Here is a 13,612-nt window from a genome sequence, read left to right as displayed (position 1 = left end):
TAAGAAGACAGTGGTGGGATATTGTGACAAGATCGAATAAAATGGATGCTTCACCTAGAATACTGCACCCAGCCTGACTCATGTTCAGGTTTGAAGGAAGGATGCATAGCTTCACAGATAAGCAACAAACAGCTCAGAAACTTTACAGATGCAAAACCAGCCTTAAAAGAAAAGCTGAAAGGTCTACTTTAAGACAAGACAGACCAACAGACACACCAAACTTATACACAAAGATGGCATTAAATCCCATGACAGTTATCTCCCTCAATGTCAATGGACTAAATGCACCAATTAAGAGACAGTGAAGAGTGACAAAATGAATCAAAAAGATGAATCCAACTGCTGTTGCCTACAAGAAATTCCTACAAGAAATACCTGAATAGTTAGAACAAACATAGACTCAAAATCAAAGGCTGAAGAAAAATCATCCAAGCAAATAACACCCTTAAAAAAGGCCATATTAATATCAGATGACACAAACTTTAGACTCAGTGTCCTTTTGTAAGGGACAAAAAAGGATACTTTGTACTAATCAAGGTATATGTGTAACAGGGAGAAATCGCACTACTAAACATATACGCACCCAATGAGAGACCAGAAAAATATCTAATACAATTATTGACAAATTTGAAAGAGGACATCAATAACACAATAATTGTGGGAGACCTCAACATGGCCCTGTCACCACTTGGTATGTCAACCAGACTGAAGCCCAACAAAAATATACTAGCCCTGAAAAGACTAATGGAAGAAAGAGGACTAGTAGATATATATAAGACACTCCATCCCCAGAAACCCGGATACACATTCTTCTCCAACGTACATGGGTCATTCTCCAGGATAGACCACATGCTGGCACATAAAACATACCTGCATAAAATCAAGAGGATAGATATTTTGCAGGCTACCTTCGCTGACCACAAGGATTTGAAATTAGATGTGAACTAAGAGACACAAAAAGAAAACTTTAACACCTGGAAATTAAACAGCCTGATACTGAACAACCAGTGGGTCTGAGATGAAATCAAAGGGGAAATCAAAACTTTCCTGGAAAATGACAATAAAGACACAAACTATCAGAATCAATGGGACACAGCAAAAGCAGTACTAAAAGGAAAATTTATAGCTTTGCAAGCACACAGGGGTGAATTGAACATGCATGTGTGAGGTGGACATGTAGAGATTAGGTGGGCATGCATGGAGAAGCAAGTCTGCTTTGCATGGTGGGGCAGTTGTGCACAGGTGAGGTTTGCATGTAGGGAGACTAGGGTATTCAGTAGACATAAAGATTGAAGCAGGCATGCAAGTGTGATGCAGGATTGCAGAGGGGAGACACATGGCAGGGGTGGTGCAGGCTCATCAGTGAGATAGGCTACCAAGCAGGCAGGGAGCAGGGCTACTGCTGTCTGCATCTCTCTAGGGATATGTCTGTGTGTTTCATATATATTCTGTCGACTCTAGGCAGTCAAATCTGGCTGAAAAATCCCACTATTGAGGCCTGACTGGAAGCAGGACTGACCTGTAGTCATCAATAGTCACTAATCAGGAGAGAAATGTACCATGTTAGGGTGTCTGGGGCATTACATCCATGGTCACAGGTGTTCTTTCCATAGATGTTCCTTTGAGCCATATAGGGTCCCAGGAAACAAAGGTCACTGAGAGACCCCTCAGTGTGGGACCTCATTCTCAGCAGACAAGAAACTTTGGTCTGCATGAACATATAGTTCTACCTAGCTTCCCCTACCAGGGCACAGGGTCCCCAAGAGCTGGGGGCCATGGGAAAGAGGGCAAAGTGAGACTTACCCATGATGGTGGAGGTGGTCATGTTTTGTGATTCTGTGAAGACAGAAAAGAGTGATCCTGTCAGTGCCATAGGGGAAGTGCCAATTCCTTTGAGTTAGGGTCCTACATCTTCTAGGATGAGAAGGACCTGGGGTGACCTAGGACATTCAAGAGGAAACAGAGCTCAGATGCTCTTCTCTGTAAAGGGCCTGGTGTGGGGTACAGGAAAATTCATAACAAATGGCAGAGTCCTTTCAGCTTTGGAAACCCTGAGTTTATAGAGGTGAGTTTGGCATGCAGGGGTGAGGCAGGAGTGCACGGCTGGAGCAGTTGTGCAAGTTTGTGTTAGGGTTTCTAGGTTCTGTGCCCATGGTCATGCTGCCTGAGGCATATGGAGTCCAGGACACAAAGGTTCCCCTCAGTGTGTGGCCTGGTTCTCAGACCAGGGACTGGGGTCTGTATAAACAGACCACTTGGACCTAGCTGCCCTTACCTGGGTACAGTGTCCCCAAGAGCTGGGGGTCCCCGGAAAGAGGGGGAAAATGAGACTCACCCATGGTGGTGGAGGGTGCCATGTTCTGTGATTCTGTGTAGATAGAGAATAGGGGTCTTGTCAGTGCCATAGGGGTAGAGAAAACATCAGAGCCCCAATTCCTCTGAGTTAGAGTCCTGCTCCTTCTAGGATGAGAAGGACCTGGGGTGGCCCAGGACATTTGAGAGAAAACAGAGCTCAGAGACTCTTTTCTCTTCCGTAAAGGGCCTTGTGTGGGTGACAGGAAAACTAGCAAACAGCAACTCCTCCATGCTCTGGAAACCCTAAGTCCACACAAATCCTATGGAGCGTGGCTTCTGAGGGGCTCAGGGAAGTAACCCAGGGCCAGAGCAGGAGTGGGACCAGGACAGAGAGGGGCCGGGTCCCAGGAGTTCCAGGGCCACACCTGAGCAGATGACACCGGCGTCCTCTGCGTGGCTGCAGTCCTGGATATTCCAGCCACTGTGTTGGCAGAACCACAGGGCAGACTCGTGTCCGGTGCAGTGAACATTATCCAGTTTGATGGGGCCTGAGCCCTTGCCAAAGCGTGCATTCCCAGGGGCCGCTGCAGCCCAGCCACAGCCCAGTTGTCTGCACACCACGTTGGCATCATTGGTGTCCCAACCGTCATCACACACGGTACCCCAGGAGCCTTGATACAGCACCTCCACACGGCCCCGGCATCGATGCCCTCCATTCACCAGCTTCAACGCCAGACCTGAATTGATACCTTAACCAGTGAAAAATGGGTTCAGGGCTCTAAGGCTAGTTGTGTTGAGCTTATTCTGAGCTCTACTGTTCCCTGACCCTGAACTCCCTTAGATCTTGTCCGAGAACTCACAGAGATGACCCTAAGCCAGACTCTCCTGATAAAATGGCAGCAGGCAGATTAATGGAAATAGGAACACTCAGGCCCTTGCCCTGAGGTCATGGTGAGGTCATGCCTAGGGACACTGCAACCAACTGCCCTGTTCTGGGGCCTCCAGGAGACTCCAGGCAGGTGTCGGCAACCTGCGGCTCCGGAGCCGCATGCGGCTCTTTTGAAGGCTTGCCGCGGCTCCGGAGCCGATGTCAGAAAAAAAAAATACTGCTTTAATCTCAGCTCCGCTTCTCTCCGCTATATCTATAGCAGTGAGGCGGAGCTGAGGAGCGGAGCCAATGGAGGCAGCCGTACCTGGTGACGTATATAGCATTAAGGTAAGAAACAATATATGCAGTGTTATATTTGTTTTAAATGTTGCAATGGTTTTGCGGCTCCCAGTTTCCTTCGGAAACGGGTCCAAGTGGCTCTTTATGTCTGAAAGGTTGCAGACCCCTGGCAGTCCAGGGGAAAGACTTGCTGCACCTCCAGCTGGAGCCACTTGGGGACGCTGCTGAGACTCACCTCTGGGGTGGGTAGGTAAAGCGATGGAGTCTCCTGCAGAGAGACAGAGGGGCCTTATAAGAAAGTGAGGGGCTGGGGACAGTGCTCAGGGTCTAGGGGCATTATCAGTCCTATCCCCACTGAGAGGGCGTGTGGGTTTGTAGGAGGGAAAAGAGACAGGGGGACCCTCATTGTGACTTAGACTCACGTAGTGAGGCTGGTGTGTGGTGAGTTTTTAGAGGTGAGTTGGGCATGCATGGGTGAGGCTGTGTGCATGGGCGAGGCTGGACTGCAGGGCTGAGTCTGGGGTGCAAATTTGAGGCTGGGTTCTCAGGGAAGATTTAGGTGAAAACAAGGTGAGGCAGGTATGCAGGAGTAAGGTGGATGAGCAGGGGTGAGCCTGGAGTTTATGGCTGTGTCAGCCATTCAAGGGAAAATTTGTGTGTAGATTTGAAGCCGGTGTGCAAATATCAGACCAGTGTGCAGGGGTGAGGCCTTGTACAGGACAGGCAGATATGCAGCATGAGACAAGAGTTTACTTGTGAGTCTCATTTGCAGCGGTGGAAGTGGTACTGAAGGGTGAGGCTGATTTGCAGAATGGAGTCATGGGTGCAATGGGAGAGGGTTTACAGGGGTGACTCTTGTGTGCAGGGGTGAGGCTGGTCTGCAGGCTGGTTGGACATACAGGGCTGAGGCGTGTGCAGGGTGGAGGTTACTGTTAAAGAGTGATGTGGGGGTGCAGGTGTGAGGTAGCGTGCATGAGATGCTCAGGTGTTGGGGAAAGTAGGGTTTCAGCAGACATGAGGGTGTGGCAGGAATGCAGGTGTGAAGCAAGTCAGCAGGGATGAGGCAGGTTTGCAAAGCTAAATTTGGAGTGTGGGAGTAGGGAGTATAGGAGTGTGTGGGGTATAGGCCAATGGGGCCATGGGGAGCAACACTGACCTGGAGTAATTTTCGAGGTTGTGGTCTTCCTAACTGAAAGGAGAGAGGCAAATCAGAGCCAGCAACTCCTGGTCAGTGCTCAATGAAAGCCAGAGTCATTGCCATTTCTCATGGGAACCTGGACTCCCGTAGGTACTCAAGGGAACCATCAAGCTTGGGTGTGGTGCTCAGTGAAAGCAGCAGAGTTCAGTGCCTCTCATTCCCTTCTAACCCCTCAGCACCCCAGAAACAACATGAAGACGAGTCTTGTGTCCCAGCTGATTTTCACACATGCTGTGGCTATGGAGAAGCAGCCTAGGCCCAGCTGCTATGTTCAGTCCCAGGGTCCATGGGAAAGGTCCTCAGGATGAGAGGCTCCCCCTGCACTCAGAGAGGGGTGCTGCTGATACTCACCTGGAGTGGTGGAGGCAGTGGTCCTCTTTGTAGCTGGAATGTAAAAAACATGGGCTTCCTGTCAGAAGCAGTTGGGGACAGACACTGGGACCCAGAACTGCCCGAGACCTGCCCCCTCCATGGAAGAGATGCTTCCTGGGTACTGCCAATGAGACTCAGAGGGACAAGAATGGGGCAAGCCCCCTCATATCATGAAGGGGATCCAGAATTTGAAACTAGAGATGCAAAGGTGAGGTTTGTACAATGAAAAACCTAGGTGCAGATGGGACAAGAATCCGTGCTGGATATGCATGGGGGTGTGTGTGCAGGGCTAAGGGGTCTGCAGGGTGAATTGTGCATGCATGTGTGAAGTGGGCTTGCAGGGTTTAGGTGAGCATGTATGGTAAAGCATGTGTGTAAGGGTGAGGCTGCTTTGCATAGTGAGTCATTTGTGCACAGATGAGGTGGACATGAGGGAAGTTTGGGTGTACCGTGGACATTAAGGACATGAGGGTACTGATGAGACGCACCTGTGGAGCTTGTAGGTAACTGGGTGGAGCCTTCTGCAAAGAGACAGAGGGGGACCCATCAGAGAGTGAGGGACTGGGGACAGGGCTCAGGGGATTTGTCAGTCCTGTCTTCCCTGAGAAGTGTGTGTGGGTTGGTGGGATTGATATTAACGAGATCGTCATGGCTGCCAGACTCAGGTGTACAATGGTTTTATAGGGGTGAGTTTGGCATGCAGGGGTGAGGCAGGAGTGCACGGCTGGGGCAGTTGTGCAAGTTTGAGGCTGGATTCTCAGAGGAGGATCAGGTGTATAGGGGTGAGGTTAGTATACAGGAGTGAAATGGAAATGGAAATGGGTGAATTGGAGTTCATCGTTGAGTCTGCTGTGTGTGGGAGAGTTGGGTGTGCAGATGTGAAGCAGGTGTGCAAATACCAGGCCAGTGTGCAGGGGTGTGGCCTTATGTGCCAGGTTCGGATAATATGCAGGATGAGACAAGTGTGTTTTTGTGTGAGGCTAGAGGCAGGGTGTGAGTAAGTGCATAAGAGTAAGATGGTTTGTGGGGTGTTACGTTTGCAAGTTTGAGGCGGTTGTGCAAAGGTGAGATGGGTATAAAATGGAGAATTGGAGTACAGTGGTACTGTGGGTGTGCAGGGGTGAGATGGAGTGCTGGGGTGAGCTGGAGTGTTGGGGTGAGCTGGAGAGTTGGGGTGAGAAGGTGTATAGGGATGAAGTGGGCATGCAGATGTGAGGTGGGCTTATGGGGGTTAGGCAGGCTTCTATGGTGAAACATGTATGTAGGGGTGAACTGCACGGTGAGGCAGGTGTGTGGAGTGAGTTGGGCATACAAGTGTGAATTGGTTGTTTAGTGGACTTGAAAGTATGAGGCAGGCATGCATGTGTGATGCAGAATTGCAGAGGTCAGGCATGTTAGCAGGGCTGCAGGGTCAGAGCAGAAAGCATGGGGCAATGTTGTCTTTCCATTTCCAGGGACATGCCATGTGGCCCCATGTTTGATTCGTCCACTCCAGGGCAGCCAAGTCTGCCCAGGTTCGAGGCCTGGCTGGAAGTAGGACTTATGTGTGGTTGTTGGGCACTACTGATCTGGAGGGAAAGGAACTGTGTTAGGGTGTCTGGGGCACTATGCCCATGGTCATTGTGACCTGTCCATCCATGCCTCCCTGAGTCATATGGAATCTGGGACACAAAGGAGTCCTAGATCCTGTGAATTAGAGTCCTGCCATGTCTGATTGAAGGGACCTGGGCATGGACCAGGGTGGGGATTAGGTCTGTTACCACCAAACTGCTCAGGTGGGGTCAGACCAAGTCGAGGGACATTGTTGAGACTGGGATGGCCACTGAGCTGACTGGCACCATGAACCTTCATGGGCACAGAGCAGGGAGGAATTACCTGGTGTAGTTTTCGGTTTTGAAGTCTTTGTAATGCCTAGAAAGGGGGGACAACGAAAGCCAAAAAATATGGGGGAAAGTGTTGTGGGGGCTTTGAAACCCTCATACTTCTCTGGTTAACTTTGTGTGCACATAGCCCATGTATGTTAGTCATCTGTGAACTCTCTGACCATGAGTGTTAGCCATTTCTGTGCACATGCACATGTTTATCAGTGTGTGGGCCATGTCTGTCAGTCATTTCTGTGCACACAGCCCATATATGTCAACAACCTCTGTACACACAGTCCTTGAGTGTCAGCTGTTCTGTGACTAGCTCTGAGGTCGCCCATGTGTCCTGATGTTTCCTCCCTGGGAAACCCTTTGATGCCTCTTTGCTCTGGTTGTACCTCTCCTGAGGGAAATATGTCATTGCTCCCCCTGAGAACTGGGCACAGACACAGGGGTGAGGTTGGGGGTACAGAGATGAGGCTTATGTGCAGAATGAGGCAGGAATGCTGAGGAGAGTTGGGTGTGGAAGTGTGAGGCAATGTACAGGGGCAAGTATGGTATGCCAGGTCAAGGAGGCATTCCTTGTGTTACAATTGTGTAGTAGTAAGGCTGGTGTGCATGGGATGAGGTGCATATGCAGGGGTAAGAAAGTATGTATTGGTGAAGTGGTCCTGCAGGCATGTTTGGTGTGCAAGGGTGAGACAAGTGTGCAGAGATGAGGCTGGTTTGCTGGAGTTGGGCAGGTGTACAGAGGTAAAGTGGGTATGCAGGAGTTAGGTAGGTGTGTAGGGGTGAGGTGGGTGTACAGGTTGGAGGCATGTGTGCAAGGGTGAGGCTGATGTACAGAGGGGAACCTGGTTGCATGGTGAAGCTGCTGGGGTGAGTATACATGGGTAAAGCTGTGGATAGGGGTGAGTTTGGTGTGCATAGGTGAGCTGGTTTGAAGGGGTTAAGTAATAGTGCAATGGTAAAGTCGGCATGTTGAGGTTAGGTGAGCCTGTAGGGGTGTGTAGGTGGGTGTGGGGGCATCGGGGAGAACACACTGACCTGGAGTAATTTTAATTGTCGAGGCTGTCAAGATTGTGGACTTCGAAACTGAAATAAAAGAGGCAGGTCAGGGTCAGCAGACTTCCTGTCAGTGCTCCCAGGAACCAGGACTCTGTCAGTTCTCAGGGGAACTTGCACAGCCTGAAGCCTCAGAGAGAGTGCTGGATGTAGAGGGGGGGTGGCAGAGGTCAGCACACACACCCCATCTTTTCTCCCTGTCCCTCAGGGTCACAGAAACTACGTGAAGATTAGCCTCATGTCCTGGGCTGAGACACACACACTGTAGCTGTGGAGATGCAGACTTGGTCCAGGCCAATGTGCACAGTCCTGGGGTCCTAGAAAAGTGGCCCCCAGGAGAAGCTGCTTTCTCTGTAGCTCAGGAAGGGGATGTGGCTAACACTTACCTGGGGTAGAAGTCGTCTGTGAAGTCCTCTTTACAGCTGGAATAATAGAAACATGGATTTCCTGTCAGAAGTGGTTGGGACAGACCCTGGGACCCCGGACTGCCTGAGTCCTGCCTTCTCCGGGGAAGAGATGCTTCCTGGATGGTCCTAGAAAAGGGAACCCCAGGAGAAGCTGCTCCCTCTGCAGCTCAGGGAGGGGATGTGGCTGACATTCACCTGGGGTTGGGGAGACAGACGTCTTCTGTGGAGTCCTCTTTACAGCTGGAATGACAAAAAGCATGGGCTTCCTAGCAGAAGTGGTTGGGACAGACCTTGGGACCCTGCCTGAGTCCAGCCCCCTCCAGGGAAGAGATGCTTCCTGGGTGGTCCTAGAAAAGGGCCCCCCAGGAGAAGGTACTTCCTCTGCAGTTCAGGGAGGGCATATGGCTGACATTGACCTGGAGTTGGGGAGATAGAAGTTTTCCATAAAAGTCTCTTTACAACTGGAATGACAAAAACGTGGGCTTCCTGTCAGAAGTGGTTGGGACAGACCCTGGGACCCAGGACTGCCTGAGTCCTGCCCCCTCCAGGGAAGAGACGCTTCCTGGGTGCTGACAATGAGGCTCAGAAGGACAAGAATGGGGCAAGTCTCCCTATATCATGAAGGGGATCCAGAATTTGAAACCAGAAATGCCCTGAGGGCATCAGCTCTTGGGGCCAGCAGGGGAATATGCTGAGTTTGAACACTGGAGCCAGCCCAAGAGCAGGGGGATTGTTAGTCCTTCCCCCTCCAAGAAGGGTGTGTGGGCTGGTCAGAGGGAAAAGTCAGTGAGACCCTGTGGTGGCCAAACTCACCTTTGGAGGTGAGTATTGAAGTTTCCCACCAACTTGGGGACACAGAGAGGAGAGGGTTTGAGTGAGGGGCCTGGGAAGGCAGGGTCAGGGTGGGGCCAGATGAGGGGGTCGGGAGCTGCGATGGTCAGGGGGTTCAGACCAAGACAAGGGGCAAGACTGAGTGTGGGGAAGACCCTGAGCTCACCAGCACCTTAAATCCTCAGGGGCACAGGGCAAGGAGGAAATACCTGTTGTATTTCCAGGTCCTGAAGTCTCTGGAATGCCAGAAAGGAGGGGCAGGATGAGAACCAGAAAGGGTGAGGGAGAGTAATCTGGGGATTGTGAGACCCTCCCACCTCTCTCTCTCTCTCTGACTAATGTTGTATGCACACGGCCTGTGTCAGTCATCTATGTACATATGACCCATGTGTGTTAGCAACCTCTCTGTACACAGTCTTTGAGTGTCCGCTGTGCTGTGACCAGCCGTGAGCTCTCTCAAGTATCTGGAGTGTTTTCTCCCTGGGAAGCCCTTTGATGCCTCCCTGCTCTGTGTGTACCTCTCCAGAGAGAAACGTGCCTTTGATCCCTCTGAAAATGGGCACACAGACAGGGGTGAAGCTTGTGTGCAGAGATGAGGCAGGTATGCTGGGGTAAGACAGATGTGCAGGAGAGGCTTGTATTCAAGGGTGATACTTGGGTGCTCAAGAGTATGGTTCATATAAGCAGGGGTGAGTGGGTGTTCAGGAGAGAGGCTAGTTCCTCAGGAGAGTATCAGGTGTGCAGTGGCGAGACAGGTGTTCAGGGGTGAGTCTAGAATTCAGCCTGATATTCATATGCATGGGAAAGTGGATATGCAGGGGTGAGGAAAGGTGCAGGGTTAAGTCTGCTGTGCAGGGGAGAATTGTGTGTGCAGATGTGAGCAGATGTGCAATGTAAGGCCAGAATGCAGAGGCAATGCCGGTAATCCAGGTCATGGAAGCATGCAGGGTGAGAGAAGTGTGTAATGGGGAGGCTGGTGTGCAGTGGTGTAAGTGGTGTGCAGGTTTGAGGTGGTTGTGAAAGGGTGAGGTGAGTATACAGGGGTGAACCTGGCGTGCAGGAGTGAAGCTGGTGTGTGGTCAAATTGCAGGGGTGAGTTGGGCATGCAGGAGTGATATGGGTATGAAACTGTGATGTTGGCATGCAGGTGTGAGGTGGGCATGCAGGGGTTAGGCAGTCATGTACTGCTGGGACAGCTGTGCAGGTGTGAGGTTTGAGGTTTGCAGATGTGAGGCTGGATGTGTTGGGGTGAGTTGGGCGTACAGTGGCATGCAGTGGTGAGGAACATGCAAGTGTATGGCAGGTGTGCCTTACAAGGGTAAGGCTTGTGTACAGGGTGAGGTGGGCTGCAGGGGCAGAGTAGGAAACAGGGTGTGCAGGAGAGAGGCAGATTGTAGGGGTGAAGGTCATCCCCAAGTTCTAAAGACCAGGTGCTGACTTTGTGTTTAAGATCACTCCCTCAACTAGCCTATAGTGGCATCACAGGACCGGCCAGCCAGTCACTGGTAAAACCCCAGGGAAATGAGTCAAGGGTGGGGACAGGGGGAAGGAGTCTTACCAGAAGGGTCCCGGGTATTCCATGGATCTAGAACAAAAGCAGGTTCATGTTAGAAATTCTAGGAACAAATTCCTGCCTTTTTGGTGTGAGCCATCCAGTCCTAGAAATGGGCTTGAAAATATGTGTGTGTGTAGGGGGGGGGGAGTCTTACCAGAGGGTTCCTGGGTATTCCATGAATCTAGAACAAAACCAGATTCGTGTTAGAAAGGAACAAATTCCTATCTACCGTATTTTTCAGCATATAAGATGACTGGGCATATAAGACGACCCCCTAATTTTGCAGTTAAAACATAGGTTTAGGCCTATATTCGCTGTATCAGACAGAACATTCCTGTGCTGCAACTGTATGTACCACAGTGAGCCAATCACAACAAGCAAAGGTTCAAAGGTTCTACTGTCATAGACTTCCTCTCTGACTCTGGCCAATCTGAGCAGGCTTTTGACAGTGTAGATTGGGTCCAGAACATTGTCTCATTTGCATGCATCAAAAGCCTGCTTGGATTGGCTGAGTCAGAGAGGCGGTCCGAGCAGCCTTGCAGTGATTGGTGCAGGATCGAGTTGGAAAATTCGTTTTGTGGCAATATTCAGACAATTTTCATTTAGCGGCATATTAAAACATTTTTCGGGATATACTCGGCGTATAAGACGATCCCCGATTTTTGGTTGACTTTTTTTGTTTCAAAAGTCGTCTTATACGCCGGAAAATACGGTAGTCCTAGAATGGGCTTGAATTTCACCGCCCAGTCCCGCCAGGAGGCGCTGTGGTCCAAGCTTAGGTTTGTGTCCTGCTAAATGTTTGAATCTGCAGGCGTCAGCAGAAGCAAGCTGGAACCACTCGGTCATTTTAGTCTGACAAGACAGGCTTTATCCAGGTCCCCTGGCTCCACAGTTTCTGGGCAAAGGAGATGATCTCTTCTCAGAAGAGGTGCAAGACTCCAGCTAGAATTTAAATCTATACTGTGGGCTGAAACTTGAGTTTCACCCACACTGGAATTGTTCCTTGGAAGTCCCCTAAACAAGAGTATTAGTTGTGTTGTGTCTTATCTTCTCTTTTTCCTGACACATTTTCACTGTTTTAAAAGCAATATAAAGTTCTAGACCCCTTTTTTTTTTATCCTTGAGGACTCCAGGACCAAACACCCCATGATGTTCCTGCCACTTTCAGGTACCTCAGTTTTACCCCAGCCCACAGACTCAGTTTTAGTCATCCCATTTCCTCTTTGATCTGACCAACTATACTTGGGAATTTAGATGTTTCCTGATTTGGAGGGTGGGGGAAGTGGGGGAGACTTTTAACAACTTGCCAAGTTACAAAGTGAAAAACAAATAAACAAACAAACAAAAAACCCAGGAAAATAAAATTCAAACAACCAAAGCAAAGCCATATACCGTCTCTAAATGAGTCATTGGATTTTAAAAAAATACAAAGTCTAAAATATAGTGTGTGGGGAGATAGTACAACAGGTAGAGCATTTGCCTTATATGCGTTGACCGAGGTTTGATTCCTGGCATCTCATGGTCCTCCCAAGCCTGCCTGGAGTGATTTCTGAGCACAGAGCCAGGAGTAGTACCTGAGTGCTGCCGGGTATGGCAAAAAACAAAACAAAACAAAACAAAACTGCATTATGGACTCTTAATTATTTTATTTTTTCCCTTATGTCCTGATGTTTTGTTATTCAAGGAATGAGTTCATCATTACTCATGAATTACTCATTGTTATGATAAAGACATCTATAAGAGGAAGATAGAAGGAGGGCAGAGTAAAAACAAACAAAAAAGAACAAAACAAAAATCAGCTCAAGTCAGGGCCCAGAAGTTCCTTATCATCCCAGATACTCTTGGAAACATATCACATGCTTTCAGCTCAGAATTCCTCATATTTCATCAGTTTATGTACAATGACAAGGGAGAAGATTGCATGGCAATTTGATGACTCAGAAGAGGAACGCAGAGGGAGGAATTAGGGCAGAGTCGGAGACTATGGGTCTGTGTGATACCAACTGTAATCACTCCCTCCAATTCTGGAGGGCTTAGTGATAGAATCCTCAGGACCAAAGAAGAATGGGTTGCTCACCCCAGCTTCAGAGGGATGGATTTCCTTCTTTGTCTCTATTGTGGCAAGTATCTCTTAAGACCATCTCACTTAGTTAAACGATGAGTGATGGTGCAAGTTCATCTGTGCATGTGTAACAAGATAGTTTTTGCATTTTTCTTGTGTTATGTGTGTGTTGTGGCCACACCCAACAGAGCTCAGTGGTTCTCCTGGCTCTGCACTCAAGAATCACTTCTGGCAGTGCTCGGCGAACCATATGGCATGCCAGGGATTAAACTCAGGTTGGCTGCATACAAGGCAAGTGTCTTACCAGCTGGACTATCTCTCTGGTCCTATAAAGTCATTTTTCTGGAACAAAGCTTCCTTAGGAAGATGGGAGGGGAGAGTAAGAGAGGAAGGACGTGCTAAAGAGAGAACATGGACTTCTCTGCTGTTGAAAAGGCAAGTAATAGGGGCATCAAGATAAGCAAATGAGATATGAGTTCAAGGGAGAACACAGGCTCAAGGAACAAGCCACAGGTTATATTTTATGTTGCTTTTATACTCAAATATGCCCTTAACGATCTTATATCTACTTCTGCATCATTAAAGTATCCCAATGGGCTGATTTTTAAATCTCTCTTTCCTTTCTTCCTGCTGTTGGGAGGGGAGGGCCTTTATGAAACTTTGCAAACTCTTTAAACACCACAGTCCCAGCCAAGATTTGCATTTCTCCAACAGGCACTATCTGGAGTTAGCAGCTCTCAGAGGATTCTATGATGTGCCCACCAACATCTTGTGTAAGGGACTCATATTGGACACTT

At 49.3% G+C, this 13,612-nt stretch overlaps 1 long non-coding RNA gene across 1 annotated transcript; it reads right to left on the bottom strand.

Moving 5' to 3' along the window:
- Positions 1-6,911: 6,911 nt before the first annotated feature.
- On the bottom strand, positions 6,912-8,380 carry LOC125994975 (uncharacterized). The gene is made up of 3 exons (XR_007490699.1): positions 8,347-8,380; positions 7,943-7,990; positions 6,912-6,944 (listed from the first exon to the last, which is right to left on the bottom strand). It is a non-coding gene; the product is annotated as an uncharacterized LOC125994975 (long non-coding RNA).
- Positions 8,381-13,612: the final 5,232 nt, after the last annotated feature.

This window comes from Suncus etruscus, chromosome 17 (genome assembly GCF_024139225.1).
Source record: "Suncus etruscus isolate mSunEtr1 chromosome 17, mSunEtr1.pri.cur, whole genome shotgun sequence".
Taxonomy (NCBI): Eukaryota; Metazoa; Chordata; class Mammalia; order Eulipotyphla; family Soricidae; genus Suncus; species Suncus etruscus.
The sequence above is the reverse complement of the archived record's forward strand: the minus strand, read 5'-3'. Positions and strand labels throughout refer to the sequence as shown.